The sequence below is a fragment of the Ictalurus punctatus genome, chromosome 11 (assembly GCF_001660625.3).
Source record: "Ictalurus punctatus breed USDA103 chromosome 11, Coco_2.0, whole genome shotgun sequence".
NCBI lineage: Eukaryota > Metazoa > Chordata > Actinopteri > Siluriformes > Ictaluridae > Ictalurus > Ictalurus punctatus.
The window spans coordinates 6,856,766-6,871,166 of NC_030426.2; positions in this window are offsets into that span (position 1 = coordinate 6,856,766).

Consider the following 14,401-nt stretch of genomic DNA (forward strand, 5'->3'; position numbering starts at 1 on the left):
TTTTCTTCTTAATTACTCTACTTAATATATAATTCATAGTAACTAATGGGTAATATGCTTTAAAGTGAATAACTGAATAAAAAGCACAGATCTTTGCAATCTTTAACCCTGGAGTCTCTCCATGGGTCCACAACTTTCTTTGTGGAAAATAAATAAATAAATAAATAAATTGATTAATTAATTAATTAATTAATTAATTAATTAATTAATTAATTAATTAATTAATTAATTAATTATAACAAAATGAAAGATTTATTGACTGTATTAAAAGGTAAGGTGGACCTTAATTATAAAATGGCTGATCTTCAATAGCTCTCAATCATTTGATGACATATTAAATCTGAATATTGAATCTGACCTTCTTGCCCTTAAAGCATTAAGTTGTCTGGCACTTAAATAAGGTCAGGTGTAATTGAATTTACTGTATGAGGAGCCTCTTTGCAGACTGCAGTGGAAGAACAACGAATGACTCTTCCCTGCACTTGTACAGTATCTGATGTCCCTGAAGAGGTTTGACCAAACCCGTTGACATATTAACAGCAAGACAAATGATAGCACTGCAGTTTTTGGCTTGACATTGGGTCAGGATGCCTCAAAGCCTTCTTCACTCTACTGCTTGTGTCTATAAATACTGTATGAGAGTCTCAAAAGAGCCTCTCTCTCTCTCTCTCTCTCTCTCTCTATCTCTCTCTCTCTCTCTCTCTCTCTCTATATATATATATATATATATATATATATATATATATATATATATATATATATATATGCTCTTTTGAGACTCTCATACAGTATTTATACTGTCTTTATAAAAATGACATTCCTCAGGCATTTTTTGGTTCAGGATATCAGATGAACAGACACTAACCTTGCCAGTGGTAACTCTGCTGTGTGTGTGTCATGGGTAGTTTACCATCCACTGAAACCTCATGATGCAAGACTGTGATCCTGCTGTGAAGAAGTCTAGATTTAATCAATTTAAATACCTCATGGAACTCTCGCCCCCAATTTTATTTACATAATAGGAAATATGACAGATACACTGGATCCCAGGTCACATATTTTGGATTAGGAAATAAATTGTGTGATATTTCTGTGATTGACAGCTTACTGTCAGGAGGTGAGATGGGAGAGAGAACTTTGCATCAAGAATAGTTAAATATGACGACACATGTTTACAGAAAGTTATTTTAATAAGTAAATTATTGACAGTTCAGATTGCAGGCATATATATTGTGGATATGTGTACAATTTGACATTGAGACGAAAAATTGTCCTTGGTTTGATCCATGCCAGAAAAAAAAGAGGGTAGAAGAGTTTTATTCCACTATTCAATTCCACTCCCTTCTTTTCTTTCTTTGTTCCCTGCCTCTCCAATTTTAACTCAAATGAAAATAATAAGCATAATGAAAGGATACAAAATTTACAATATTGGAGGGGAGGGCACAAGAATTTTCTTCTCACTGAGAGCATGATGGAGAGTGGAAACAGAACAGAGGTGAGAGCAAGAAACAATAAAACGTAATTATGCTGCACAGATAAACCCCCTTAATTCCTGCACTGTCAAATAGCAAGATAGCAGACTCACATTATTTCATTTAGAACAGCCACAAAGCCTCATTCAGAGCAGTGATAGGCTTTACTGCATGACAATTCTGTTAATCAGAATGGTGGAAAAACTGAAATTACAATGTTGATATCTCCACCATATCACAATCCTCCCTCCACTCATTTTCTTGAAGGTATAACTAATTGCATTTTCTATTGTCATGTTAATATGTGGTCTCAACCAAGAATCACATCTAATTATTCTGTTATTTGTTATATCTCTGTTCAGGGACAGAATATGGAGGGAATCGATCTAATTGAGAAGGAAATGTGTTTTGAGTGCCTTGCATGTGTGTTAAGGGGTACTAATCAAGATCTCATGAAAATGCTTTGTGTTTAAAAGGACTGAATATTGCATTGTGGGATTTGCTGGTGAGACGTTCTGAGTTTTTAAGCTTAGTCAATTTCAGTTCAGGGTCAAAAAAAAAACAAAAACAAGAATGGAGTTGTTTGTTTGACAAACATCCAAAATCTTATATATATATATATATATATATATATATATATATATATATATATATATATATATATATATATATATAATGTATGTCATAACAATTAAAATTGTAGCTAAATTCATATTTAAATCTTGTTATAACAAAACTAGAATAAATAAATAAATCAGATTGCAGAGAAACTCTGGAAGAAAACGTCTGGGTTACGCATGTAACCCTGTTCCCTGAGAAGGGAGCCAGATGTTGCATTTAGCATAATAGTATGGGAAGCGCCCTTGCGCGTGTGACCGGTATCTGAAGCTTGTGTAAAATCCTGCCTCTACTTATAGGCCTGCCATGATCAGGTGACGTGGCAATTAAGCGCGTTGCATGATTTATATATGGCACCTCTGAATCATGCCGCCAGCCTCTATTATCTGAAGCGAAGACGCAATTCGCCTCTACTTATAGGCCTGCCCTGGTATGACAAAGCTACGCAACATCTCATTCCCTTCTCAGGGAACAGGGTTACCCCAGACGTTCCCTTTCAAAGGGAACTTTGATGTTGCATTTAGCATAACAGTACGGGAATGAGAATACCCACTCCGTCATACCGAGGGTACGGCCTGTGAAAAAAAGACCCAAGCCCGAGGGTCACTGCAAGACACTCGAGCCCGTGGTGGAATGACTATCCAGACTGTAATAACAAATGAATGTAGCAGCAGCACACACATCTTGTAAGGATACCCCTTTGGACAAAGCCTTTGAGGAGGCGACCGCCCTAGTGGAATGAGCTCTTATGCCCAGAGGCGTGGCGAGACTGCGCACCTCGTAAGTGATAGAGATTGCTTCCACTATCCAATTAGAGATGCACTGCTTTGACACAGCATCACCTCTACTGTCGCTGCCAAAGCAGACCAGCAGCTGCTCCGACTTATGCCACTGCCCGGAGCAGTGGACGTAAGTACAAGGGCCCTTATTGGACACAGCAGGTGCATCCTCTTTTGTTCTGGCGTGAGGAACGGAGGAGGGCAGAAAGCCTGCAACACTACAGGGTGGGCAGCCGATGTAAGCTCTTTAGGAATATAATCCAGCCTAGGATACAGGAAGGCCTTGGCTAATCCAGGGGCAAAGTCAAGGCAGGAAGGGGCAACAGAGAGAGCTTATAGATCTCCCACTCACTTGAGAGATGTCAGGGACAGCAGAAGAGCTACCTTTAGAGTCAGAATCTTCTCAGAGGCTGACTCTAAGGGCTCAAATGGGGCCCCTGACAGACCTTCCAAGACCACAGAAAGGTCCCAGGAAGGTATGCACGACCTGCAGATGGGCCTCAGCCACCTGACACCATGCATGAACCTCGAAGTTAGAGGATTTTGCCCCACGGAGGCTCCATCAACAGGGGCGTGGCTGGCCGACATAGCGGCCACGTAAACCCTGATTGTAGAAGGAGCCAACCGAACATTCTTGTAAGAACTCCAGGACTGTAGCTATTGCGAAGTTCACTGGGTCTAACTGACGTTCCTCACACCACAAGAAAAAAAGCCGCCACTTGAGCACATACAATTTCTTTGTGGATGGTGCTCTAGCGTTTAACATGGTTTCTACAAACTCATTTGTGAGACCAGAATCTATGAGCTGGTGCCCCTCAGGGGCCAGACCCACAGTTTCCATAGTTCTGGCCGAGGGTGATAAATCAGCCCTCCAGCTTGAGACAGTAGATCCCTGCGGATTTGAATCTCCCAAGGACTCTCGCTAGAACTTGTTGGAGCAGAGCGATCGGGGAAAAAGCATATAGACCTGACCTCAGCCACGTGTGCACCATGGTGTCCAGCCCCAATGGTGCGGGAGGAGTGAGGGCGAACCACAGCAGGCAGTGTGTTGTCTCCTCAGAGGTGAACACATCCACTTCCGCTTGTCCGAATCTCCGCCATATGGACTCCACCACTTGAGGATGGAGTCTCCAACCCCCGGGCCTCAGCCACTGCCTCGACAGGATGTCTGTCCCTACATTCCGACTCCCCGGAATGTACATTGCACTCACTGACAAGTACTTTCCCTCTGCCCAGAGAAGGATTAGTTGTGCCTGCCTGAACAGGGAGCATGAACATAACTCTCCCTGGTGGTTGATATATGAGACCACCGCTGTGTTGTCTGACACAACTAGCACATGGTGACCTCTCAACTGAGGAAGAAAGAATTTCAGTGCTAGGAATACAGCCCGCATCTCTAGGCGATTTATATGCCACTCCAGATAAGGGCTACTCCAAAGACCATGAGCTGGACAGCCATTTAAGACCGCACCCTAGCCGGTGAGGGACTATCTGTCATTACCGTCTCGTGGTAAGGAGATGCCCCTAGAGTGTGACCCGAGGCTAGAAACTGCGGACACCTCCAAATACTCAGAGCATGTAGGCATTGCCACGTGACACTGATTACTCTCAGAGGTTTCATCCTCGGATGAAACCCCCGACTTTTCAGCCACCACTGAAATGGTCTCATGTGCAATAGGCCCAATGGTATGAGGTTGGCTGCTGCTGCAATAAGGCCCAACAGTCTCTCGTAGAGACTGGAGGGGATGCCCAGACCTAGCTTTATCTTGCTCAACATCGATAGGATCAATCCTGTGCGTGTTGGGGATAGAAACGCCCTCTGAAATGGAGAAAGCATACTTTTCTTGAAGTTCAACCTGAGCCCCAAGTTACTCATGTGGGCAAGAATAACATCTCGATGTTGAACCGCCAGGTCCCTGGATTGTGCTAGAATTAACCAGTTGTCCAGGTAGTTTAGTACCTGGATGCCCTGGAGTCGCAAGGGAGCCAGAGCGGCATCCATGCACTTTGTGAAGGTGCGAGGGGATAAAGCTAGCCCGAAGGGAAGAACCCGAAATTGGTATGTGTTGTCTCCAAATGCAAACCTCAGGAACTTCCTGTGACTGGGTGATATTCCTATGTGGAAATATGCATCTTTCAGATCTATCGTCACAAACCAGTCCTCGGACTGAATCTGTGGCATGATAAGTTTGAGCATCAGCATCTTGAACCTGTATGTCTGAAGAGTATGGTTCAGATGACGCAGATGTAAAATTGGCCGCATACTCCCATCTTTTTTGCGGACCCGGAAATAATGGCTGAAAAAACCTCCCTCCCTCAGGGAACGGGGTACATGTTCTATGGCCCTTTTGTCCAAAAGAGAACTTACTTCCTGCGCTAACATTGGGCTCTGCTCTGTGCTGACAACTGTGCTGAGCACACCTCTTTCTATGGTAGACAGAGCCCATGGAGACACATTTGGCAGTAGTTTTCACACTGCCAAATGGTCTTTCAGTGATGTTAGTTTTTCCACATTCCGTTGGAGGGAAAGCATCAGATTTCCATTGCCCTGTGACAGCTCGCTGACCAGAAAAGGCTGAAAACGTGGGATGGCCTTGGCCAGGGCAGGCCCTACAGTAGCACTGGGGGCTATCTGCCCTAACAGCCTCATGTCCCCTGATACATCCCTCCGTGGCCCATCAGTTCTGTTCCTTCCTTGCCTGCTTTGCTTTTATGATCATTCTTAGATGAGGCCTCTTAGCAGGCTGTGGCTGTGGCCACTCGGTTCCCCTGTGCTCTCCACAGTGGGAGGCGGGCCGCCACAATCGCCTTCTGTGCCTCCCTCGCACTAGTGTTGGCCCGGGCTCCACTCATGGATGCTCGGGTGAATTCGACATGATGGGGAAGGAAATGGCTGAACGTTGCCGTTTGCTGTTTTGCCTCGGGAAACCTGTTGGCGATGGCATTAACTGTGCCGCCAAACAGGCCAGAAGGTTTAACAGGGGCGTTCAGCAAGGAGACCTTATCTTTGTCCCCCATCCCTGAGAGGTTGAGCCATAGGTGCCTCTCCGCCACAACCAGGCTACCCATTGAACGGCCGATATGACGGGCCGTTTGTTTGGTCGCCCGGAGAGATAAATCTGTGGCGTGGTGCAGCTCTGCCGCTGCGTCGGGCCCAATTCCCTCCCCAGTATCGAGCTCACTCAGCAGATCTACTTGCTAGGCCTGCAACACTGCCATTGTATGCAGTGACCCACAAGCAAGACCCGCTGCCGCATAGGCTTTGCCCACCAATGCCGAGGTGGCCTTATATGGCCCAGTGCCTCATTGTGGAATGTTCACAATTCTGACAGACAGACCCCTCGAGGGCTGCTGTCGCATGCTCTAGGCCCAAACACTTCACACAGAAAACATGTCCGTCTTCTGTGATGAAACGGGAGCAAGGAGTAGAAATGAAACGTCTTTTGTCACACAAACAAGAGACATGCAGTCTGGCTGAAGATAATAAGGCTGGCAGCATGATTCACAGCTGCCATATATATATCATGCGGCACGCTTAATTGACACGTCACCTGATCATGGCAGGCCTATAAGTAGAGGCATGATTTTACACAAGCTTCAGATACCGGTCACGCGCGCAAGGGCGCTTCCCATACTGTTATGCTAAATGCAACGTCGAAGTTCCCTTTGAAAAGTAAAACTGTAAATGGTTAAGGCTCTGGGTTACTGATCGGAAGGTCGAGGGTTCAAGCCCCAGCACTGCCAAGCTGCCACTGTTGGGCCTTTGAGCAAGGCCCTTAACCCTCTCTGCTCCAAGGGCGGCGTATCATGTCTGACCCCAGCTTCCTGACAGGCTGGGTATGCGAAGAAAACAATTTTACTGTGCTCTACTGTATATGTGACCAATAAAGACTCATTATCATTAAGCTTCTTCACTTAATCAACTGAAAAGTATCCATGGAAAAGTAGTTCAGGCAGCAATATATTGATACCCACTTTTAATGTAGTTTTGTAAAGATTTTCTCAATAAATTAAATGTAATAGATTATTCTGTATAGTAAAAGTATAGTAAAATAATTAGGAAAGGTAGGAAGTAGTGGGATGAGAAATGACATGACCAGCAATCAACTTCTGTCACTATTTAACATGTTTCAACTATGATTGGGTGAAGACTGAGACTGAGCATAACACAATCAGAGGTGTGGAGAAAGAAAGCTTTTTTTTCCCTCAGGGTCTACCACACCAATGGCATTTAGTTTGGTCTTTACCAGAGAGACAATTTATCTGAGGCACACGTAATTAGTTCATAATAATGTTTCACACATTTCAAAGAACAAGATTCACTTTAGTCTATAAGTGTGTTAGATCATGAGAGTCCAAATAATTATGCAACACTGCTTTTACAACCTGTGTTAGTATCTGGTAGAGATAGAAATAAATTTGTGTTAAGGCACAAATAAAAAAAATCTATTCAGATTGGTATATTTTAAATCTAGTTTCCTAATCATGCAATACTTACTGAACTTAAGTTGGATGGTTTCCAATAGGATATTCATGGTTATTTGTGATAGATGTTGAATTTCAACCTAATACCATTTTTTCATTCTTGCTTATTTGTTATTTCATGTACATGTAAAATTTGCTGCTATAGCGTAAGTGAAATCCACAAAATTAAATAAGATATAGTACAAATTGTAAAAAAAAAAAAAAAAAAAAAAAAAAAAAAAAAGCATGTGTTCATTAATAAATAAGAAAACTGTAAAAAATAAATAAATAAATAAATAAATAAATAAATAAATAAATAAATTTTTAAAAATCAGGATATGTTCTTATTCACTTAATCCAGTTATCAAAATAATCCACTTTGGGGTGGTAACATATCACACTTCCCTGTCTTAGGTTCTTTTTCCTATAACAGCACCTCCTGTAGTGATTTATTCCTTACTCATCAACCATTTTATGCATTGTACCCCAAAGGAAATAACCAACACATTTTTTTTGAAAGGGCTGAAAACAGATCGGACATTTTCCTCAATCAGCCTCCTTTACTACGCCATTTTATGGGTTGGCATCATTTAGCTGTTTTTTCTTTTTATCTGACAAAGAAAGGCCTGAGTTACATCTAGGCTGGAGGAACAGTCACTGTCTTTTCAATAATGCATGAGCTCCTTCATCTCTTCTCTCCTGTCTCTTCTGACAAATGTCAGAGGTGAAAGGAGGGGAAGTTTGAACAGAACACATCTTCACATATCTCAGAGCACAGAACAATCCACCCCTACAACACTCACTCACTCACTCTCTCTCTCTCTCTCTCTCTCTCTCTCTCTCTCTCTCTCTCTCTCTCTCTCTCTCTCTCTCTCTCTCTCTCTCTCTCTCAATATACTGATAGGCATATGAATGAGTCAAGCAACCTGTCACATCTCTAACAATTCTGTCTGCTACTCCACCAGTCATGTGCACTCTGAAATGGCACATGGCCCTCTTGAAACATACAGTTCAAAAATAAAATTATTGTGACTAAAACAATAGATTGTATTGGCCCTATCTCCGATGATTGGACTTTGATATGTTTCAGCACTTGAGTAGGAGAGTGCTGGATTAAAAGGATTCACATTAATTCAAACAGTTATGAATTTTCATCATGTGTGAAGGCTGAATTAAGCCACTTAAACATCTGTCTATCTATCTATCTATCTATCTATCTATCTATCTATCTATCTATCTATTTGTCTGTTTGTTCTGTTATATTCTATAAACTGGCAACTCAGTATTCTATCATATATACTTACAAATTATAAGTTGTGAATTCAAAGCAAATGTTTAGTTTTGGAATTTGGAAGCAAAGTGTCCCCTATCACTTTTATACACAGTATTTTATGAGACCTTATTGCAGTCATGTATGTTAATTGTGGATGGAGTTGCATCTAAGCCTTTTTAATTGCCATAACTAGCACTGACCAAATCACTGACCACAGGCTGGCCTATGGCACACATCTATCCTGCTCCTAGCTAAAGCCTCTCCAATACACAGTAATGCATCACTGGCTGTTTGGATGCTAGGTGCACCATGCATGAAAATCCCAGAAGCTTTTGCATAAATCACCACAGTTAGAAGGACATCAAAGGGGCAACTTTGGCATTTCCCCAAGTTCCTCTGGGAAAGAAGTGAAGCATGAAGTCCAAGCTGTCAGCAAATACAACTGAAGCATATCGTGTGGTGAAGAGTGTCACTGTGAGTAAACAGACAGTTCTGCTCACAGTGTTGGTTAACATCTACCTTCTATTATCCCATTTAGCCTTTTGAGAACATTCTCAAAGAACAACGGTAAACTGGAATCCTGTGGGATTTTTCTGGTTTATACAGACTTTCTCCCAGACAGAAAAGACTTGCATGCCGAGAGGGTATTGATGCAATACAGATAACAACTAGGAAGGTAGCAAATTTGGATAACAAGATCCCTAAATGTACATATTAAATATTGACATCTATGTTCAGGAAATATACCATATTAGAACATCTACCAGTCAGTTATGCTTAACAGGCTCATCACAGAGATGCAATAATGTACTTTGAGACTGCAGATCAGAATATACAGAAGTTCAAATATTTGTCACTGTAGGATACCTTGTGCTCTGTATATGCCAATATCCAGTGGTCCCTTTTAGTTGTTGTACATTGTGAACAGTTGTGTACAATTACAATATTATTAATATTATTATCTTATTATTTAAATAGTCCATCCATTTTCTGTACCACTTTTCCTTACTGGGTCGTGGGGAACGTGGAGCCTATCCTATGGTGCATGGGGCATAGGGTGGGGAGCACCCTAGATGGGGGTGCCAGGACACATTCACACACTAGAGACACTTTTGGACATGACAATAAGCTATGTCTTTGGACTGGGGGAAGAAACAATATGGGGAGAACATGCAAGTTCTGCATGCACAGGACTGTGACAGGAATCAAACCCTCAACCCTGGCAATGTAAAGCAATCACACTAACCACTAAGCCACCCTTTATATTTAAACATTTACTGAAAGTTAATGCCCGAGACATTTCACAAGTGGCTCTTCTACCACACAAATTACCACTGATCATAATTAGACCCACTAGTTTGAGACCTGTGTGTACCCTAAATGAATAAATCTGTACAACAAGGTGCTCATCAATTACACTGAAGTTGCCTTGCAAATAATTTTATTTATCTTAATCTTACAGGAGAATAAATGTAGAACTGCTTATTAGTATAGTGAGTTACTGCCACAGTTTACATCAATGTCATTTAGAATTCATCACTTAGCACCATGATCTGTCAGCGTGACCTGTCAAACACAGCTGGTTCACTACAAGATACAATTTTATGAATATACAGTAATAGGAAAAGTTGGCTTATATTACATCAAACAACTAAGTAATTTGTAACATGGGATGGAACAAAAACATTTGGAGTATTATAATATGAATTATTTAATTACAATTATCAATATACAGGTGATAATGTACAGAAAGTTGGACATTATTGTAAAAACTTTTGCATTATGTTAAAGACCAACTGATTCTACAGTAACCTATTTATTACACCCATACTTACCAAAGAAATCATTAATTTCACATAGAATATTGATTTGAAATGTGTGCTACAGGTTACATGTGTGTGCTAATATAAAATGATTCAGCACTACTTGAGAAAGTAAACATTTTCTATAATGTTAATATTAATAGGTGAGGAAAAGTAATAGAGACTGTCTAAAGACAAAACGCAAAAAAAGGAGATATCAGCCAATTATTGTTCTTTTTTGTGAAGGCTCCTTAATTTGTTTGTCCCATTTTTCATCAAGCTATTTACTCTTTATATATATATATATATATATATATATATATATATATATATATATATATATATATATATATATATATATATATATATATATATACACTTACCCAACTGCCTTTTGGCTGTGGTACAATACTTTGTTTATCCTTGTAATTCTATAATCATATACCATAGTGAAATCTTATTTTGTGTCCCTAATATCTTATTCTAAATCTGAATATCCTTGATGTTTATTTCTTTATTTTTAGCAACATATACATATGGTATGTCCTCAGACTTGATTTTCCCACTATAGTCCGTAAGTAAATATCCTAAATATTCAAGTACTTGCCAAACTTTTAAGTTACAAATAAAAGCACAGTTAGGTTAACCTACATACTATTTACAGGTTCTATATTTACTTCTCCATTCTACTTTTTTAATTTAAAAAAGTTTTAGTGGTTCACCTGCTGCTTATAAGAACTGCCTCCAGGGATCTAGCATTCACAGCTGAGAGACTCGCTAGATAAATGTCGTCACCAGGAAATCTTCACATTTAGCTAAACACTGGCCTCGGAGTTAACAGAGTGTTCTTCCAAGTGTTTTGGGAATTGACACCATAAATTATAGTACCTATCAACTAAAGACAAAAGACCAAATTAGAATAGAGAAATATGCAGTAAGTAGAAGTTTCTTTCTTAAATCCATGGCACTGAAATCACATTGTGTCATAATTGAGGAAGTTGCACGGCTAAACTAATTATAAAAATATAACATAGGGTCTTAGAGGTTTAAAGCCCAGATAGAATCTAAGTAGTGACCAGATATCCAGGGTCTGATATCTGGCCATTTTCCCATGGGCCTGATATACACAGCTGTAGTGATTTGGGCGGCTGTATAACTGTTAAGAAACAGAATAGTGTTATACTGTGTGACTTGTGGCCTGAATAAATTGTATTCTGTCCCCAAAAATAAAGTCTTGATGCTTTTGTCTTTGTCTAAAAAACAATGATCAGACAGAATGAACCCTTTTATACCTTTGAAATTGTTACAATGTTCTGTCTTTTCATTTAATAAAATGAAAATAATTTTATTTCTCTTCATCACAGTGATTTTGATCTCTTTGATGTTGTGCTAAAAGTGAAATGTCTTTACTCATGAGTCCCCTATTTGAATTCCAGGAGAACAGCTAAAAAAGAAACATGTCTGATTTTTAGCTCAGCAACATGCTATGAAACCCTGGTTATGGAGAACATGATGAACTGTTAAATAAAACCAGCATGATAGAAACCCCATCAGTGGTTTATTCTTTTATTATGTGCACCTGTTTTGTGTTAGGTTATTGGTTACCTTGTCAATGTATACCCATCTACAGCCCTGTTAAAGGCCTGCAGTGAGGCCTCAGCAGGCTCTCCTGTCAAGTACAGTACATCATCGAGGCTCCTCCTTCTAATATTAGTTCCACATTGTGACTGTAGAGGAAGTTATTATTACTCTGCTTTATAAGTTGGGCAAGGATGCCATCATCCCTTTGACATCCACAGAAGATACCTGCTCCTGGGCCATGCCAGTCTCCAGTTATCATGCTACATATTGACATTATGGCTAGTGGCCCAGGCCCCCTTCCACGCTTTGTCATGGTGCTTTAGAAGTGCATTAAAGGGAGGTTCTGTCAGGGTTTCATGCTTCACATCAATGTTCAGATGGCAACCAAAGTCATGTGTTCATGTTTTGGTTTCTGTTTTCTGTTCCTGTCTCCACTCTGTCCTGTCATTGGTTCTTCCTCTATTGTGTGTACCTGTTTTATGTTAGCTCATTGATAGCTTGTATAACTATGTATAACCATATGTTTCTTTGTTTCGACACAAAGTTTCGTTTACTGTTATTGTGCATTTCTTAGACTTGTTTTATGAGTTCTTTTCATCTTTGTACTTCCTGGTTCTGATACTTGTCTTATTCCCTCATTTTGATCATGGGTAATTTGTGTTTCACTCTGCATGCTTGTATATAACACCTCTATGGATTGATTTTTTGTACTTGTGTCCTGCCTCTAACAGATTAAAACACATTAATATAATGTAATAATGTAATAATTATGCTTTGGTGGGTGATGCCAATGTTGATGATGTCTGATTATTGAATCAATTTAGTCTTATTTAATACAATGTATGCCAGTATCATGAATTCATTGCACTGAACTTCACCCACTGCATGTTGTGATGAAATTTGGCTAGCCAATTTATAAGTCATAGTCCAATTAAGGATGTCCCAGCTTTGATGTCGCTCAGAATATGATTCCTCCAAGGCTATCTAACTTAGAAGGACATGGTGTAAATTGGCTCCTGTGATCTCTCATTTTACTGCAAAGTGGATTTTTCAGATCCTAATTATCAGGGGAGTGCATTCACCACTGCATGGATGTCATTCAGCCAGGTCTCAATAAGTCTTGAATGTAAAAGGACAATGAACTTTGAAGCTTTGACAGCTAACAGCTAAGCTAAGTAAAGACTGTGTAGCCCTTTACTGAAAGACTGTATCATGATTATAGTTTGTTTAATATGAATGAATCCTTTAGATAGGATGGTTTAACATGATAATCTTGCTTGTGTTTTTCATTAAAATAATTACACACTCATTTAGGAGGTTTTTTCTTCCTATATTGACAATGGCTCCCCATCCAGGGTACAGTTACAGCAAAATTATTCAACCCCCATTGCAAATCAGGTTTATTGTCAAAATTTATAGACTTTCAGCTGTTTTCAATGAACAAATCAAACGAAAGCAATTGAAATAGTTCAACACAACAAATGCTTCATGTGGTTTCCCCAAATTATACTGAAATTGCAACTTATAATGATTTCTCCAGTTTCAAAATAATTAAACCTCCTAAATAGAATCCCTCACAACAGCACAAATATGCAAAACAGGTGTTGTCTCGAGCACACTTGATGCAACTAATCAAGGGCTTCATTAGTTGCACCAGGTATGCTTGAGCTGGAACACATGAAATACCTGAACTGGCTAGGGGAAGAAAATTTATGAAATACCTGGACAGGGCAGAAAAAGGAAGTTATCAATGGCTGCAACCAGATTTCTGAGAAGGCAGGTTGTGCAAAGCCTCAAGTGACTGAAAAAGACCTTCAGCAAAACTTGGTGGCAACAGGCACTGAGGTTTCAGTGGGCACAGTAAGGCGCGTACTAAACGCAGAAGGTTTTCCTGGGACGTACACTCCAAGACGTACACTACTGACCCAAAAGTACAAGAAAAGTCGGCTCAAAATCATATAAGTAAGCTTTGGGATTCTGTTCTGTGGAGCAATGAGGCAAAACTGGAACTATTTGGCACAATGGATCAGCGGAATGTCTGGAGGAAAAAGAATAAAGAAAGAACACTCTGTCCACAGTCAAGAATGGTGGTGGCTCGGTGATGATCTGGGGCTTCTTTGTGTCCTCTGCCACCGGAAACCTGCAGGGTGTGGAAGGCAAGATGGATTCATTGAAGTATCAGGAAATCCTAGGAGAAAACATCATGCCATCTGTGAGGAAGCTGAAGCTTGGGCATCACTGGACCTCCCAACAGGACAATGATCCCAGGCATACCTCAAATTCCACCAAGGCTTGATTGCAGAAGAAGTCCTGGAAGATTCTTTAAGGCCATCACAGTCACCTGACTTGATCTCTATAGAAAATCTCTGGTGGGCTTTGAAAAAGGCGGTTGTAGCAAAATCCAAGAATATT